We start from the raw sequence: 19,755 nt of genomic DNA on the forward strand, positions 1-19,755 counted from the left end.
AAGTGCATACCTTTCAAATTATAAACTTCCTACTTGTCCTAGGAAAATTCTCACTGTATAAATAATTGAACTCATCTGCAGTGAACACAAGTATTCTTTCTCTAGCAGTCTAAAAAATATGCCTAAATACACATCTTGTACTTAGTGCTTTAAATAGTAATTACTCCTGTGAAGTCACTGGAAGCCCTTAAAAGGATTTGACAGTTTCCCCACAATCTTTCAGTGAATGTAGTAGCTGGGCTGTGCAGTGCAACATCCACTGATAATTCAGCAGCTGAGGAACTCAGCAAAGCCTGCTCCAAACTTCTCAGCTGTTGACAGGCTTGACTTGCTGAGAACACTGGTTAAATATAGCACAAGCAAGCTGAGCTCAACAAAGTCATTGCTGTAACACTGTGTGAAGAGACCAGAAGAGGGGAAATACAATCTGAGAACTAAACTGCCAAAGCCTAACACCACCTAGCAACAGTTGAAAAAACTTTTAAACAAAAGTCTGGGTGAGACACAGACAGAGTATACCTCCTACTTCTCCTGCCTGGGATTTCTGCGAGAAGCAGCTCCGGTCTTCTGCTCTCTACCTTGTTTCCTTCATTACTTCAACTGCTGGTAGACCCAGAAAAGTGGGGAAAGTTTCTGTCTTTGTGTTCTCCTGAGCTGGATCGTTTTACTCCTGTGGTAGTGCTGTGGGACAGGCTACTGTGATCTTGCAGTGTAAAGGATATATTCCTAGGTCCGTGTTGCTGACAGGTAAGACTGATTTAACCACTCCATCTTTTCTTTTTTTTTTTTTTTACAATAACCTTTATTTTCTAGTGTCTTTTTTTACAAAAATTTTCTTTTCTAATGTCTATTGTCTCTTTCCTTCTTTGAACAATCTTTTGAATGGTTTGCAAATGTCAATAGATGAAAGCTGGGATAAAACTTTTAGAGGTTTTTTTAATGTTTTCATGATAGAAAATCATTGCTTAGATAATTTTTGCAATTCTGAGAACAAGCATAATGAACTAGCCAGTAGTAATATGAAAAAATGTGCATAGATTTTGACGTGTATCTTGTTTATATCTGCTTACACGCAGACAGAAGACAAATCAACATTTAATAAAAGAATACATATCATCTCTGAGCAGTGATAGTCCAGCAGCTATTAAAAACAGTGACAACCTGTGTGATAAATAAAAGGATACAGCCATTCAGGAACAGAATTAACCAAACAGTTCGTGGTCCAGTGCATTTGTACTTTTTGTTTCCCTGCTAACTTTTAGGACACACCTGGTGCCTTTCACACTACCTTTGTGACAGCTGCTCTTGTGCTTATTTACATTGAATGAATATTAATTTCTGCTGCTTTGATTAGCAGCATAATGCAACTGTCCTAAGGACTGACCTTATGTGCATTGTACCTAAGTGTGCTTGAGCTGGGTCATTGTTGTTAAAGTGCTTGTTTCTATCAGCAAAATAAATGAGAAGCCAGTTCTCAGATGTTTTACCCTGGCAGCAGGATGGAAGCCTGTTTGTTGTTGGAAATGCATATCCCATGGCCCCACAGTGGCCGTGTAATTTAGGGAAGGAATTGCTTAGTGTCATTTACTTTGTCTTAACTGACAAAAGCTGTTTGATCTATTGGAGAATGAATTCCACTCCTCCCTGCCACCTCTTTTAAAGCTGTTTTCTGCAAGCAAAAAAAATCCAGTGCGCATGAATTCTTAAGAGACATACTGATTGTAAGTTCATATGCAATATTAATTCAGTTATGAAGGCAGAGATTTAAAGAATGCACTTACCCTGTGGTAAAACCCTGTTCACAGATTTATGTAGAATTGTCTCAGACAAAAAATATTTGTCCTAAAGAAGGAATGAACTAACTGAGTCTGTGCTGACTGTCTGTGGTGTTTGACACTTAGTCTGTGGACTCTGGGACTGCCTCAGGGAGAGGAGAATGTCTTTCTTGCTTTAGCTAAATAATTCTAGTTGCATCCCTGCATACTACATAAATGACATCAATACCACATCTTAGCAGTGGATGGATTGGATGGAATTAAAATACTCTGAAGCAACTTGTACTTGGTGACTGAGAATGCAACTGCCTGTGAAATGATAAAACAAGTTAAGTATTAGGATGGAAGGAAATGCTTAAAAGTAAAATGTTACACAGCGTCCATTTTATTTCATAGCAAGGGGCACACTAAAGCACTAAACAGAAACACTTTTTGGCAACTATCATTTAATGTGATAATCATTATTGTGGAATTACTAAAGCACTATGGTATCCCAAATCTAAGTCTCAAAAGGAAAATTTGGAATTACTTTTTAATAAGGACGTATCCTGAGAATGTTATTTTTTCATAAGAAGGCTACACAGTGAGAAATAAATCTGAGACAATGTGATTTGTACAGTCTTTGTCATCTTGACATTAGAGTGAAAATTACTGCCTCTTCTCTTTAATGAAATATCTGGCAAATTAAACTGTGGAGAAATGACAAATTTGACCTTCTGAAAATGTAGGGATGACAAAATCTGGGAAAATGCTATGGCAATATTGACTCCTTTTTTGGTTTAGTTGTTGCTCAGTGTAATGTGTGGTTATACAACTTCCTTTTTTTTGCACTATTTACTTTTAGCCATGTTTTTTAAATCAAAAGGCAAATTATTAGCCTGATAACTGTCAAATGAAGTGACACTTGAACAGTCTAATAGCAACTTCAAACTCTAACACATGGAGTTGTGGTTTTACATACATCTATTTCCACTTCAAAATGGAGGAGGAGGCTAAAATTACTCTTTTCAACAGGTGTCCACAAAGAGGCTCTGGGATTTTCCAATCAAATCTGTGGAATATGTAATGTGGCTATTCAACAGATGGTTTCATATTTGAAAGATAGCCAATTCTTCTAATGACTACAGTGAAACCAAGGTCGATTTTATATCACATCAAAGAGTAATTTACGTTTTGGTGATACATATAGTGATTTTTGTGGGAGACAAGTAGACATAGGATACACATTTATTTTGTCCCTCATGCACAATTTTGATTTTGTTTATATTTACATAAGTGTGGAATGGATGGTGCCTTTCTTGGTGCTAAACACTCCTTCCAGTGTGAACCCACTTCCAGACCATGTTCATGGCTTTTTTGGTGTTGTGATAATATTTTCATAGTAATAGTTATTATGTATTATTGTTTCATTATTATTTCATTATTATATTAATTTTGTTATAATTTTAGCTGATCTAGCCCCAGCTAAAGTCACCATCTTAACTGAGTGTTTTCATCACCTCAGTCTTTCAGTCTCTCTGTAGAGGATCTGATTGTTTATAACATCAAATTCAAAGACTTGAAATTCATCTTCAAAGCTCAGCACTGTTCTGTCCCTGCTTACATATGCCTTATTTTCCTGAGCTCCTCCTGCTCATATGTGATGATGATTGACCTTTGGCTCTGGTGTTTACTGGTACATCCTTTATGCTGCTGATTTCAGTGAGCTTGATGACACCTCATGACATCTGAGTTTTCTGCAGTGCCACTCACTGTCACACCTGACACAAATGGAAAGACTAAACATTCATATTAATAGAACTGTGTCGGCCAAAGTAGGATTCCTGAAAAAATGGATGTGCTTCCTGGAAGCAGCAGCCTGAGGACTAAGCATTAGAATATTAGGAAATCTCTGTTTTGCTGGCATGCCCTGTTTTGCTCCTCTGGGTTTCAATTTCACCACTGTAGCCATTTCCATAATAAAATCTTCCTACTGATAGAGGTGTATCAGTGAAACTCCTCCTGATACAGGATCTTTCTGCTGGCAGACATTCCACACATACTTAATTCAAGGCTTTTGGTAATCTTATCTAACTCAGTTCAGGTATCCGCAGGCAAAAATTAAGAATGTGCCTCAGAGCTGTGCCAGTCAAAGGTCAGGTTTATGCCACTGAATTCAGAGTGAAATTTCCTTTGAATTTAATAAGATCAGGTTTTAGTATTGAGGAATTTTAGCAGATAAATTTCCAGTCCCCTCAAGAGCATTTAACAAAACAGATCATCTCTATTTCTGTCCAGATATTTTTTTTTCTAAGAGACATTTTACTTTTCTTCCAGTTTCCTCTTTCTTTCCTCAAGGTCTGTCATTCCAGGTTGCCCTGTTATTTAAATGTATAAACTGAACTTTGGGCAGGGCTTTTGTCCTTCTACATATCTAAAATGACAATTGGAGAAATAAAGTGAATTTTTGTGAAGAAGCACGATTACAAAGTAGAAGCCAACGTTACAAATGAGAAGGAACTCCATCTATTCATACTTCCTATTTCACCAAAATGTTTAGTATATAAAACCTAGGATAAGAATTGAAGGCTAAAAAGATAAAATAAGAATATTCTATTGTATAGAAATGTTTGCATACTTCTTTACAAGAAGCCTAAATGTCTAAACTTTGCAGCTTGTGGTAGTTTTCATTTTTAGTATTTTCTGTTTTCTTTTCTCTTATTGTTTTCTACTGAAAGTCACTTCCTAATTTTATACAGAATATTGGTAATTATTTGGAGACGACAGGCTTGGCTTGATTTTGGAGCATAATGGATAACTGAGAAAAAAATAAATTCATAAAATATCAAGACTTTTTTTTTAACCTCTCTTTTCTACTTAGTAGCCAGTATTTGTACCAAGCTGTGACACTAGAACTTGTAACATGGCCCTGCAGTTATGCTTTGAGGTGAAGGCAGAAACAATTGTGCTGGCGTTCTGTTCACAAGAGACAGTGGGAAGCTGTGATCATGTTGAAAATGTGTGATGCCTCATAAAATTGTGAAAATCCTGCATTTTAGGACACTTGATTAGATTTTCCCTTTTATTTTGGGTCTTTGCACCTACTCCTCCTGCTTCTGCAGATAATCTGTACTTTTTATATTACTTTTTATTCTCAGCATCATAGTAAAATAAGACTAATATAAGTGCACACAGAAAATCTTCCTAGGTTGGGACAGCTGTGCTTTTTTTTTTTTTATTCAAGATGGCTTGGCCCTGTGATTCTCATTCTGCTTTGTCTGGACTGTCTCTCTAAACCTTTTCTACAAGTAAAGCACGCAAACTGTAGCTGTAAAGGCGATCTGTAAGATTACACAGATTGTGGCATCCTTCACAATGTTTCACACACTCAGAAATACAGAGAAAATACAATTAAAAGCTTAATTAAACCTTCATCAGAAATGAGAGTATATGTGGTCATGTGAGCATGACTTTTGCAAGGAAGGAAGTGCTTTTTGGCACAACAGAGTGCTTTGCTGAAGGAGTGGGACAAACACATCCAGAGCACAGGGAAATAGGCTGGAGCTTGTACTTTTTCCCTTAAATGGACAACCCGTCTGGTTGCTGTGTGCTGACAGAGGCAAAGGGGGGTGTGAATCCAAAAGATTGCTGCACTTTGTCCAAGTGAGTTTCATTTCAAAGCTGATAAAATGACAATTAAAATCCTAATTATCTAAGACGTGGCCAAAGTCGTTCAGGTATAAAGTGGTGGGGTTTCAAAACAAGAGCAGAAACCTCGATGAATTTGCACTAAACTTGTCCAGTTTGATTTACACACTCTTAGAGCTTTGTAATACAGTAATGGTTACTTTCTTCACTTTTCTTTTTTGGGGAATGGTGACAAAGAGTGTAATGTTTTGTGATTTATGCTGTTCAAAAATCTGTTCCAGCGCATATGTAAAAGTGATATTTTGGAATCTAAATCCATTTTCTATCAGAAGTCCACAGTATTTAGAGGCTTGTGTGTTTCTGGGAGGGAGGTATCTAACTGACTAGTGTGTTATGGTTGTCAACAGCAAGAGCTACAGCTTCGCTAACAAACTTTAAAAAAACCCAACTGATAAAAAATGGCTTTTGTTGCAGTAACAGAATAGAAACTGGGTTTAAGGCTGTTCCTATTATTAAAAAAAGTAATTGAAAATGAAAGCCCATGTGTCCTTGGTAGAAGAATTCTCGCTAGAGCTTATCAGCCTGCTTGTGTTTTTCAGAAAATATAAAGCAAATGAATGCAACAGAAAGCAGAGACTGCTTGCATCAGTGTAATCGAATTGCTGCCAACTTGCCTTGTTTATCTAAGAGATCTCTGTGAAAATAAGGTCTTTCCCACACAGGCATGAGTCATAGGATGTAATGCAGCTAAGCAGACTTGCTTCAGCTTTCTAATGCACACAAATCTAAACTAACCTGTTTTAGTGCCTGCTCCTGCAACTAAATGAGATCTAACTTGACAACAGGAAGGGAGAAGTAATGGTGAGTTCATGGTGCTATTTCAGTGCAATAACCTGAATGCTAAGGAAACGATGCAATTTCCATTTATTGGGAAAACTGCAGTTACTGTGACAACAAATATACACTGAAAAAAAACATACACAATTTATCCTCAAGTTCAAACTGGTGAACACAGTAGCAAGGGCATACATAAAATCTCACACTATCTAGTTATGTGTCCCAAAGAACATTCTCACTTTTAAAATATATAATCCAGATTGTTCAAAAAATAACCCTTTAAAAGTCATAAGCCAGGACATAAACAAAAGGGTAGGAAAGAGTATGTGGTTAATGATGACTGGTTTAGTGTTGGGCTGGCTAAAAATTAATGAAGCATATATTTCTCGTGCTGAAGTTACTTTATTCCTGTGTCTGCCATTCATACTTATCCTGAAAATCTCACTTGTCTCACCATCTCTAATTGCAAAGCCTCTTGGATCTAACTTCTAAGGTAAAGGCTACAGTAGTTCTTCTATAGTATGTTATTTCTCCTTTTATTTTTCAACAAGGACTTCTGTAATGAAAAGAAACATACATTTTTTTTCCAATAGATAAGGATTTCTGTTCCTCAGTCTGATAAAATTCTTTAGAGAAAACGATACATCCCAGTCCTGACTCTGGGCAGGAGATGGCAGGAGGGGAGTGATGCCATGCTGGATGTCCTCAGGCATGTCAAACACAGCACAGAACAAGATGTCCCTGTGAGCAGAGGGACACACATGGCAGCTGGGCTCCTGAGTGCCTGGGGAGCCTCGTGTTCTGAGGCAGCTCCTGTGGGAACCACTGCTGCTTCAGTGGCACGAGACAGAGGCTGGAATCCCAGGCACAAAAGGCATCAGAGTGCAAAGAGTAAAAGGCAGGCTCACAGTAGCATATCCTCTGCCACTTATTTCCAGAACCATAATTTGGGTGGGAGGAACTGGCAGAAGTCATCCAGTCTCCCTCAAAATGGAACCATCTCCAGACTCTGAGCAGATTGCTCAGGGCTTTGATTATTTTCATATATCTTGAGTATTTTTAATTTAAAAACACTCTAAGGTCTCTCATCTTTGTGATCTTTGGATCAGAAAGTTTTGGACATGTCTGGCTATAGAATATTTTTCAATAAAAAATAATTAGTATATCAAAATACATAATACACTGAATAAAAGATGGCTTGATAGTAACAAATCACAGGTTTTGGCACTTTCAAAATTGCAAAAAAACCCACATGTAGTGAGGTTTTTTTTATTTGTTTGTTTGGGTTTTTTTGTTTGATTTTGTTGTGTTTGATGTGTTATGTTCTAAAATAGGAATAATAAGGACAAAAAATCTTGTATGTAATATTTTATCTTAGCTTCCTCCAGCTTTCAGAGGGCACACCCTCTTCCTCCTGCCTGGTACATTCTGTTTGAATGCCAAATATTTAGATTTAGGCACAGCTGAGGTGCCATCTTTCTGCAAAAACAATTCTTAAAAATGTTAAGTGTATTCTATCCAGGTAGTCCAATAAACTGCAAGGCTAGCATTGAGAATGTAAGCAATAAGAAAGTAATTATATAAGAAAGGATAACAGAGATGCTGCTTTTGAGGAAGGAAAGCCTGGACACTGTTTCCACTGCTGAGTTTCCTTTTCTCACTGAACATCTCTTTCCAATTGTATCCTAATCAGGAGCAGAGCATGATGCACATATGGCAAACAGGATTCCTAGATGGAGTTCTGGTTAACTGAGACTAGCTTAGGCTACTTTAAAAAAGCCCAACTTGTGGAAGTATCTAAAATTACCTGTTAGTGACTATTATAGCATGAAACAAGGACAAAGCACGCTTGTGATGCTCAAAGGGATGTGGCAGTCAGTCTTTCCAAATAGGATTTCTTATACCTAATAAGAATAACCACTGAAGACATGTAGTCTTCTCTGTAGATAAATAATATTTCTAAAACTGGAACTTTAACTAGAATATTGTCATCATCTGTACATATGGAGGGAAAAAGGAGAGGGAATTCTCGTAGCTGGTGGCGTACAGAGGTCTCAGATCCCATTGCTTTTCTGGAGCAAACTCAGAGGAACTGGAGGAGCTGGTACACACACACTCATTATACACATTTAATAAAAAAAGCTGCCATAAGCTTCAGTGGGGTTACGTTGATGAGAAAGGTAGTGAGATTTAGGAAGAAGAGTTCATGCTTTGAAAGACACCAGAACAGGCTAGGACAGACAAGAAGTGCTTTAGCAGGAGGCCAGGAAGTTGAGTGTTTTAAAGCTAAACTCTAAACCTCTTAACCATGAATTACCAGGTTAACATCTTCTACTACCCTGCCTTGTATCCATATGGGCAGAGGTTTCAAAAGTAGCTAGTGGGTTGGAGAAAAAATACCTAAACTGACTTTCCTTTGCTTTCAGAGAACATGTTCTAAAACCCCAAATTATTTTGGAACAGCTTTTTATTAGAACCATCGAGGGAGTGCAGTGTAAGTATCTTTGGTACAGAATTCCAACCATTTGCAAATGAAAATTTACAGAACTTCCACAACAGGATTGTACTGCTCTGGCACTTGGGGGCCCAGGAGGAGCTGTTCAGAGGCCTCTCTGTGATAGTGGCACAGCTGCCTCATTCCAAGAAAACAAACTCCCTGCAGTGATACAAGTTTCTAGCCCCTGTTCTGTATCACTCTCAGCCACACAACCTTTATCACTACAGGACCATGAGAACTAATGGAGTGCTAGGGAAGCATGTGAGAGCTGTAGACAGTGTAATGAGTTTCTCATCTTAGCACAGAAGAAGCATAGGAAAATAAACAGAAATAAACTGAATAATCTACAGAAGTGTTCAGTGAATATGCTCATCGTAACACAACAGTTTGGAGCAGTTTGTTAAGGAATTGGTAGAATGGCAACAATTCTACAGGCTCTTGGCGTCAGCTCCAAAAATCCCTCCAGGACAGCAGTGAGTGTCTAGAAATAAGGCAAGCATAATTGCACACAAGGAGGGTTAGTTTACTAACCACCAGCACTAGTTGTGTAAACAAAGCCTAAATCACACTGCAAGAGTGTGACTGAACTGCAAGGCTGTAAGAGTGGCAGCACATCTCATAGATTCCTTATTCACCAGAAATACTTTGCTAAATTCAGGTTCTCTCTCCAAACTATTCACGTCATGTTTGAATTTTGTTGTTTAAAACAATGTTACCTTAAAATGTGAAGTGACAGTTGTCATACCAGGGAGGAAAATTGCTGGTTAAATTGCTGGCTTTCACATCAGTGACTCCCTGCGTGACTCTCAGCAAGTTATTTTTCCACTTTTAATAACCTGGAATGTTACAAGAATAAACACAGTAGTGACTTTGACACTCTGAGATGTTGCAGTGTTGAACATCATGTCAACAGCTTTGAATAAGAAGACTTAAATAGCCCTCCTTAGAAACCAGATTCTGCAGGAGGAATAGAAGTTGAATTAGTCTGCGTGACAAGAATATGTATTTTTAGAGGAGCTCCCCGGAGGGAAGCTTAGCTGTGCCCTTAGTTGTAGGTCACAATAAACCAGCCATACTGGTAAAGCACAGCAAAGAAGGGAAGGAGGAGGACCAGGGATGTGACCAGAACAGGAACAAAACCATACCAGAATAGAAACCAAACTAATGTCAATACTAAGGTGTTTCAGGAAAATGAAAACCATTCCCTCAGGTTGTACCAGAAGTAACTCACAGGGCAGAGAGGGTGCTGTCAGCTTGTGAGCTTGTTATTTTGGGAATGCTCAGGACAAGCTCTCTAGTACAAGGAGGAGACCACTGGGAAAAAAATAATCCTGAAGGAAAAAGAACCTTTGAGAGAAGGTGTGAGCTGAATGTGACTGCCCAAATTAGCTGGCGTTTGGCAGCTCTGGAGCCACTATGGGGCTGTGGGGAGGGAGGAAGAGGGAGCACCTGGAAAACAGAAATGTCCTGTGGGGCTGCCTGCAACCAGGTAACCAGTGTCTCCAGCTGTGCCTGCTTTGTTAAAGCAATGGTGGCAGCTCAAGTGACTCTTGCTGACTGGGATTTTTGATAAGGATTTACCAAGGAATTAAGCTGCCATAATATGGTACACAGCTTTAATTAAAACCAGAGAAAATTAGAAGAAAATACAGTTCTGATGTCTTCAAGGAAGCTGAAGTCTCTGATCTCTAGATGATCTGGTGCCATGATGCTTTAAAATGTCCCAAGAAACAACTATGGAAGATTTTCTCGAGATTTTGAATCCGTGTGCCACTGGACAGAGGGGACAGTGAGCCTGGGAGCAGGGCAGAGTCCCACCCTTACGGATGTGCCGCTGCTCAGGAGAGGCCACGGCTGCTGGGACACGGCTGCGGGCAGCATGGGCCTGCGACACTGTGCCCTGCCATGGTGGAACAGCAATGACAACTGCACAGCTGGCCTCAAAACTAGCCCAGACCAAAGCAGCAGGTCTGGAAATAATTTCTTAGTTTAGTTGTGAGCCTCTCAGATTGAGGAGAGAATGGGGTAATAAATGACCCTTCCTTGGATTTCATGGAAGGGAGCTCAGGTCTTTATTGTGAGGGTTCCCCTGATAAAAAAGGTTGAAATGTGCAAGTCCAAGCAACCACCACACCCCGGGTTTACCAGCACAGAAAAATAGTCTGCATGTCCTGCTCTGCTGGGAGAGGAGTGAAAGCTGACATTCCCTTTTGGAAATGACACAGGGAGGGGTTGCAGGAAGATAAGGAGAAGTCACCTACCAAAAGAATGAAAAAATCAGTCTTCTGGGACAGTTATATTCAAGAAAGAGGTGTGGAAAGGAAAAAAAGTTTATTTTAAATGATCCTAGTTAATTTCACTTAAAAAATAGTGACCCACAGTGAGGACTTTTAGAATGCTCAGAAAAGGAAAGGGAGTTGCATTTGTACCATGCACTGAAATGTAGCAGCATTTCAGCAAATGCTTTATCATTGTGGAAAGTGGAGCTTCTCCCCATGTGTTCAGTGGTAACACCCATTCTCTTACAAAAAACTCACACCATACTATGGCAGAATATGAGTTCAAAAGGTTTGTTTAAAGTCTCACAACAGATTGTAGCACATGAGAGGGCTTTTTTTGGTTCGTTGGTTGGTGTTTTCTTGCTGTTTCTGTTGTTGGGTTCTTTGGTTTTTTGTTTTTTAATTTAGGAGTATGGGGTTGGTGGGGGTTTTTGTGGGTTTGTTTTTTCTTGTGTTCATGGTGAAAGAACAAAGCTAAGCCCTCAGGGTTTTGAGCCTACTGTCTCATGGCTGAACCGAATATCTGATCTCTAAGCTCCCCTGGACAGCCTACTTCTTTGTTGTTTTCCTGATATAAAAACCAGGGTCCCTGAGAAATGGAGAGGTAATAACCTCTTTTCTGGGTGGTCATTTGGTTGCTTCTTGCATCAGGCAGCTTGAGATGCTTAAAACAACCTAGTGTATATCCTCCAAAGGATGCATATACATCTCATCTCTGTGTGTCTAAGTCCCCCTGGCCTCTGTCCAGGAACATCCACATTTCCTGACTCATAACAACTGTACCCTGTCTGGTTGTACTTCATTAGCAGCAGCTCAAAAATCAGAGCAATATTCTGCTGTTGCGTAAGTTTTTCCAAGCAGTAAACAATAACACACTGCCATAAACTTTATTGCATTTATCTTGGAATTCAAGATCCTGAGGAGACCACTGCTTATTATTTTCTTTAATGACTATCCAAAAAAATGGTAAGATGTTATTCTTTAATAAATACCTTCAGGATAACTTAGTATCTTATTAAATATATTATCTGAAAAGGAAGGATAAATGCTACAGAAGCTATATTAAGCAAATATTTTTTCTTCCAGCTGAGAAACTGGATTATGATTTTTTTAATTGTCATATCAGTTTTATTGCTGTATCAGAACTTACAGAATAAAATGGTAAGGGGCAAATTTAAAGCTACAGAAGCAGAAAACAATTAGTAGGAAAAAATACAAATTAAAGGTTTAGTAACATAACTTTCAATACATCCTATTCTAAATAGCTCTTCTTTACTTGCATCTCAAACATTTAAAACATTTTAAAAGCAGTAGCATTATCAACTGGCTCAAAGCAGCTTAGAAAATAAATGGTCCTTGACTGTTACTGGAGTTCACGAAAAGAAAACCCTTGTCTGATTCTAAAATCTATTTTGGAGCTACGGCTGCTCCACTCCCCTGCTTGTGGCATGATGCAGCTGCTCTTCCTTTAATATTTTTGCTGACAGCTACAGCTGACAGATAACATTTCAGTTCACCCCAACATCAGCTGTGTCTCAAGGCTCCCTGAGGCTGAAAACGCTGCCTGCCTTGTGGCTTTACCTGCATCACAGTGCAACTCTGCAAGTGTGCAGTCATCCAGTGGTCACTTGCAATGGAGCAGCAGCCTCAGGGCTGCAGGCAGCTCATGTGCTGGGGGAGCACATCACCCATCTCTCATCTGGCAATGGTGTAGCAGCAGCTCCTCTTCTTTCCCTTCATTCCTTCTCCCACGTCCTAAGAAAATAGGCACCTGAGCCTGGGAATAAAAATAATTTTGCATATGTAGCGCTGCAGTATGTCAACTGATATTTTACATTTTACATTTGTTGTCACCTTATATTTTTGTTTTAATTATATTTGTTACCATAGCCAACATAAAATTTATTTTATCCATCTTAATGTATAATTCCCTAGCAAACTGGCCTTGATTTTTGGTCCATAGGAGTTTTCATATCATAATCAAGCACTCAGTAATGCTATGGTGATCCACCCACAAAAGGAACCATTCACAAATGCTGGACTGTTTTCCTCCCTGAGAGAAAACAAGAACATTTACAGTGCTCCCAGTTCTGTCCTTGAACATCCATATCTGTTAGAAAGAAGAAGCTGGAGGACAGGTAAGCAGTCAAAATGTAAGAAAGAGAGACAAAGAAAAGTGAGAAAGAGGCATTGCTCAGTTAGTCCTCCAGATAAATTCTCAGGAAAATTAATTATGATATATCTGCACCTTTTTGATTGATGTCAGGGTTAAAAAAAGAAATACAAATGAATGCTTTGCTATGTTTTCTGTTCATTTTTTTAATTTTTATTTTTTTAGGATTTGCAGTGAGATCCATTAGCTTTTGTTTGGATTTAATATTTTACTAGACTTAAAAATACTGCTTTTATTGTGGGGCTCATCTATCAAAATTTAAAGAACAGGAAGACAAGTGGGAGTTTGGAACCATGAAAAAAACCCACCAAAACAACCTAGAAAGGAAAAGGTTACAGTACCTTTTTACTGTAGTATAGACATTAAAACATCTCCCAGGAAAATACTTTGACTGTTTCACTTCACAGAAAAAAAGTCAACTTTGTGTGAAATCTTTATATATTCATGGAGCAAGAGTTAGCCCTTGGGAAGACCCAAAGCTACATGCAAAGTGATAGAGTTGGTTGGCTCCCTGTGACGCAAAATTCACACATTTTTGTTCAAATACCCATTTTTGAATCCTACAGACAATTTGAAAAACAGTTCCTGTATTGTATGAATTTAAGACACTACTGGGCTTTGACAGAAAATTGGGACTTTTGGTAAAAGAAGGCAGAGAAATAAGTTTCTTAAAATTGTTCTACTTCCCTCCCATAGGACCTCTGACTTCTTGTGATCTTAGTGTGGGGAAAAAAATATCAGGAATGGGAAAAGGAACTGTTTCTGCAGTTCATATATTCCATTTTAATTTCTTGTTCCTTTTCAACTTTATGCTGAATTTGACCCAAATCTGCCTCAGAGTAGTCAAACCCATTCTTTTAGGCAGAATGGATTGTTTACTAGGAGAAACTGCCCAGCATAATTTCAGCTGCAGGCTCCAATCAGACTGCTGTGCTTCCAGTTCCCCTGTGGTGGGAATCCACAAGAGGCGAGCAGCAGGATGGTTGCACTGCTGTAACACTAGGGGCTGAGAAAAGCACACCCTTGAGCCTTTACAGGTGGTGTGAAGGTGTCCCAGCCCTTCTCTAGGGCCCACGGGACCTGGTTTATGGCTGGAGAATATTGGTATTAATGTCATATTCCCATTTCTCTGCAGAGAGAGAACCTAAGCAAGCACAAAGCCACCACTGAAAACCATACCTGCCAATACAAATAGATAATACAGTGTCACTATACTATGAAGGTAGCGAACCTCAGTTTTCTGTGTCAGGTGATGTTAGATTATGCAGTCTTTGACAGTTCAAGAAATACCTAATATAGGCACTGTTGTGTTATGCTGGATCCATTTTATCTTTGCTACAACTGCCTTTACACGGGTTTCTCAAGGAAGGCAAAACTTCTCAATTCGGTCCTGCAGTTCAGTGGAATAATCTGGTTTCTAACTCTGACAAGTGGCATTTCATCTGTGTGACCCCTCAAATCAAAACACTTTCTTTATGGAAACAAGCCTGCCTGAAGCAGCTTGCATTAAAAATCTGCTGTAGTTAATAGGTCAAAATTCCCAAGGACATTGCACAAAAGTCTGGCTAGGTCATCTTAAAAAAGCTGTCACAGAGCATTGCAGGCAGGAAAACACAAACTGCAGACGTTATATTATTTTTTCATATTTTTTGAGTGCTGCCAAAATAGGCATCATTTGCAGATCAAGTACAGAAAAAAACTTAGCAAGTTTGGCTGAAACAGTAAAAAGGAATATTTAGAAATTTCTTAGAGCATGTCTGAGAATGTGCTGTGTATATCAGCTCACAGATTGTGATCTTGTCCTTTTTTCACATATTCTCTAAGAAACCACAAAATCAACCAAGAATAAGATAGTGAAAGTCAGAACAGACACCCCTTCTGATGTTTTGACTACAAACAAAAATATATTAATTTTTTAATAAAACCTCTGGTTTTATTTTTAGCATCTTTAAAAATACTTCTTTTCAAACACAGAAGGGAAGGAATGGATCTGTTGATAAACAGTCTTATCAACATTAGGTACATTTTGAGTCTCTTCAGTGGCTTTCTCTTAAATTTTCTTTTCAAGTCCTTCCTTAAAATCAAGAAAAAGCTGGTAAAAATCAAGGTGTTCCATGTGATTATACTTTTATGCATCTGACAGATTTCTCTTATCTAGACAATAACCTGAAACTGTCTTAATGATGGCATTTGATGGATTTCTTTTAGTTTGAAGGTTTGCTTTGCTATTGGTAAAATAGATATAATCAACTAGTAATTCACAATATATGAAAATTTTAAGTATAAATGTGAACAGATATGAAATGCTATATCAAAACACTATAATATAACAGACATGATAATGGATTTACAAATGAAATGTTAGGCTGGGATATAAGAAGAAAACACATACTGCAGAGCAAGCTGATAACAAAGCCCTATCTAAGTTTGCTTGACACTTTTCATTAAAAATCTAATCTTATGTGAAGCCCAGTTGTTTACAGCTTTGTCAAACTTCAGTTGTACAGGCTGGATGTCTGGCTGAGTCTGAATTGTTTTTGGAAGTTTCAGCTAGAATGCTTTGAGCATTTCCAAGAATTAGTTGAGAGAAAATTCTTGTTTGTCCATGTGAAAACAATCCCATAATGATTTTGCTGAAGAGGTTTTAATGTCTCTGTGTTCCAGAGTGATCTACTGAAATTCAGCCAGAAATCTGCTCTGTGGCAGCAAATTGACTTTTGCCATTCTTGTGAAAGTTATGCCAGGCAAAGAGCCACTGAACAAAGCATTTCACCAAGGATACCTTGTGAAAAGATACCTGGTAGAGATTGGTAACTAACTTCTCAGAACAGCCTACACTTGCTGAAAGCTGTCCCAGCTCCTGCCATCTCACCGATTGCAGGTGACTTCGGCATGTGCCATTTCCAGAGAGCACCTCTGCACCACTGGGTTGAGTAATCCTCTTCCCCTGGTGCTTCAGCTTACAACTCAGAACAAAATGAGATGAAAGTCCTTGCTTTTTCTGTTTCAACAATACATCCTCAGCAGAGCCTATGCCATGGTGGCAAAAGATGTGTGGTTAGTGTGATTGCTCTAGCTCCTAGGGAGGGTCACTGGTGAGGAACAGCACAGTGATAAGTCCTTTTGTGATACTATTGTACCTTGTCCATCAGGATTTCTTTGTCAGCAATAAATATTGGTCATCACCTTTGCTGTGGGATGGAATTCTTGCCATTGGGAAGGCAGAGAATAATCAACAATCATACTGACACTTTGCCAGTGTAAATATACTTTTATTAAGAATTATCTCAATCTTCAGCTGATTCACATTTGGAATCAGGATTATCTCAGTTTGTGTCTTTCTGTGGTGTAAGATTTGTGCCATTGCACTGTCTGGCATTTATCATTGCCTGACAAGCAAGCTGGACTTCTCTCTGGGTCCCAGCATCCACTTCAGCTCATCTTCCAGCTGTGAGCTTTGGAAGTGTTCAGTCTCCAATCCCTCTCTAATAGCTGCAACTCTCCAACTTCACCCATCTGCAAGGTACCCCACTTCCCTGCAAAGCTGTCTTCTTAGTTCTTCCCTTTGGATTTGGGCACACGACAGGCTCCTAAGGCAATTTGCTCTACCTGCTTTACTCTTGTAGAAACAGCTATGCCAGCTGCTGTTCCCATATTTTTATCATGCTCACTGTTCCTCTTCTCTCTGCTGCCCTCCCCCCAAGGAATTCATTCCATCTGACTGTGCCATCTGTCTCAGTGTTCCTCACTCGCTTGGCCTCCTCTCCAAAGCCGGGGCTTTGCAGTTTTGCTGCAGTTCTGTAAAGCAAAAATCTGTGTTTCCACTTCTCACAGTTTGAAAGCCACACAGAAACAGTTCAAAATATGTGGGTGACACAAAACAATGCCAGTGCTGGTTCTCTGACCCTCAGCCATTGGCTGGTCATACCTACACTACTAAACGAGGACTTCAGAACAGGTTCACTATGTTCAGGCTGCCAAACTCTGGCTAGGCTAATCCCCAGGCAGAGCTAAATCCTGAACCATTCTAGGAAGACCCCTGGTTAGTCCATGCCAAAATTTTGACCAAGCCCTGGCACTGCTTAATCTCCTAGTTTAGATGTAATCCTCATGTCACACTCAGCTGAGCACACCAAGTGCCCGGGATCATCTGAACCATCACATAAAACATTTCTGCATTATAAAGCTATACTTTATTATTATTGAATCAGACTTTTCTAAGATTACAGCTAGAGAGACTGTTTTCCAAGCATATTTTGAACTTCTAACACTGGAAAATTCTAGCATTGGAAAAAATTGTGTGACACATGTTTAAACTGATTTTTTTGAGTTAGTTCCTTAGGTATTATTTTAGTATATATCCTCTGTATGCATCTTTTTTAGCTATCTACTTTCCTTTTTCTCTTTTCATTAGATGAGTAAAAACAACACAGACAATTTTAATAAAGCTCAGGGATCAGTGTTTCCACCTGAACTACCTTCATTAATGAGCACAGCAGATGATACTCCAGTCAGATGAGTCAAAGCTAATAACACCTCATTGGGTCTTCTTAGTTCCTTATGGACAAACAGTGCTTAGAGCTACAAGCACAACTGGGCACATGATGTCACAGGACTATCTCCTTTTCAAAAGGCAACGTGTAAGAAAGAAAAAAAAAAAGCCAACAAATGAAGTTAATTTTAACCATATGTGGTTTTGGAGGACTGTTTTTTATTGAACAGCAGTTCAATGAGTAACACAAAAAACTCGAAAAAAAACTCATACAGGCAATTCTAAGCTCCATCAGAAAAAAAAAACCCATCAAAACTTCTTGATACATCAATAATTAAACTGTAAACAGCAATAAACCAACCAGATACTCAAAGAACCACTTTGAGCCCTCATCTTCAGCAGAATAGAGCACACAACTCATATTTGTGGGGTTATCAGGCCTTGCATGACCTTCTACACTGTTCCATGCAGAAGTAGAGCATTGGAATTTGCAGCTTGTGAGGACTGACTAGATGAATTCCTTGACCTTCCTCTCCTGTGAAAGGACTGTGGTGGTGCCTTAGAGCCCGAGGAGTTGCTCACTCCTGTAAGTGAAGCAGAACCTCAGAGACAACTCAATCCTGAAATGATAGCATGAAGTAAAAATGACCACCCATTTTCTTCCATAAGTTTTCAATGCCCTCTATTCAATGCATGTTTTGTTAAAGTTTGAAAATCATAGTTTTAGAGGAACCAAGAGACTTTAATCTGCCAACATGCCTTTCAAATCCTTCTCCAAGAGCTGATGAAATGATCTGACATAAAGCAGAGCAGAGGCTGCATTCTTTACAGAACTTTGAGTGATGCATATTTTACCAACCCATCCATGAGAAAGGGATTCTTGAACAAAATGGCTAAGTGAAAGAAGAGATAATTTAAAAAATATGCTTAAATGGAATTTTAGTTGTGACATGCACCGTGAACATTGCTAATGATTTCAGATATAAGATTGTTCTGCAATTAAGAAGCAGCTCAATACACTTTTAAATTGTAGCTCTGGAAACATAATTTATATTTCCAGTACTTTTATCTTAAATAGTCTTTTTGGCTTTACAAAAATTTGAATACACATTGTTTAAAAACTTGCAGCTCCAGCACTAATTCAACAGAACAGTTGTTTTCTGAGAAACAACTGTTACATCAATAAATATAAATATCTAAATATACGTAAGATTAAGATCCTTCCTATCCAAGATATTTCACCTTTCATATTAGGTGCTTGAGGCATTAGCGAAAGCTTAAAAGTGTTATTGAAAAAGTGCTGTGACATCTGAGCTATGGTATGCAATTTGTTCACATGCTCAGCAACGAGCAACGTGCTCTGCCCTTCTTTTCTGTCCATGGGAAGAGTTGCTTTTGGATTTCATTTAAGGGTGAGGCAAGTACTTTTGAGATAACGTTTTGCAGTTCCCTGCTGCTCTGTTCTTATTTGCAGGCTCATTAGTAACTGTTTTACAAGAATAGCTTTCACATTTGAACCGCTTAGTAATGGCAATAAATTTTTGTGGTATAAGACTAACATAAGTCAGCTCCAGGTACCTGCCGGGAGGTATTATAATTTTTTGTGTACCTCAGCTCAAGATACAGTTGGGGTTTGTTGTTGTAGGGTATGAATTACAGTTTTGCTTCTAAAAATAGAAGTCCTTTGTATTTGAACAAAACAGTTCAATAAACCATCCTTGTCGAGATAACAGTATGTTTTTCATGTCAGAACTACAGTGGGACAAAGAAGCCTGCTTTCAAGGGTACCAGCCAAGCCACAGTAATTTAAAATAGCTGAGCATCAAGTCCTTCAGTTTTACTTCATGTCTTCTCATGAGCTGTCAGATGAAGAGAGGGAAGTCTACTGAATTAGTAGTAAGCCACCACTGGTTTTCCCAAAGTGTGGTTCAAGGCTTCTCTGTGTGAGCCCCTGAAATTCAATCAGCTGCAAGGAACTCTGCAGCATAATTAGTGGCAGCTGGGGACTGCATTTGTGCTCCATTCTGGGCAAGCAAACAAACCAACCAACACACAAACCAGCAGCTGAAAACTGC

The 19,755-nt window shown here is 38.8% G+C and overlaps 1 protein-coding gene across 5 annotated transcripts in view; it reads left to right on the forward strand.

The window, feature by feature from the left end:
- Nucleotides 1–377: 377 nt before the first annotated feature.
- FILIP1 (filamin A interacting protein 1) overlaps nucleotides 378–19,755 on the forward strand; it is a 101,529-nt gene continuing 82,151 nt past the window's right edge. For 4 of the 5 annotated variants that reach the window (XM_041410565.1, XM_041410564.1, XM_041410569.1 and 1 more), the window contains exon 1: nucleotides 378–747. The gene's annotated coding sequence lies outside the window, so the exon portion shown is untranslated. The remainder of the gene's footprint in view (nucleotides 748–19,755) is intronic. The other variant, XM_041410566.1, reaches the window with a different exon arrangement.

The sequence above is a fragment of the Onychostruthus taczanowskii genome, unplaced genomic scaffold (assembly GCF_017590055.1).
Source record: "Onychostruthus taczanowskii isolate IOZ18803 unplaced genomic scaffold, ASM1759005v1 scaffold33, whole genome shotgun sequence".
NCBI lineage: Eukaryota > Metazoa > Chordata > Aves > Passeriformes > Passeridae > Onychostruthus > Onychostruthus taczanowskii.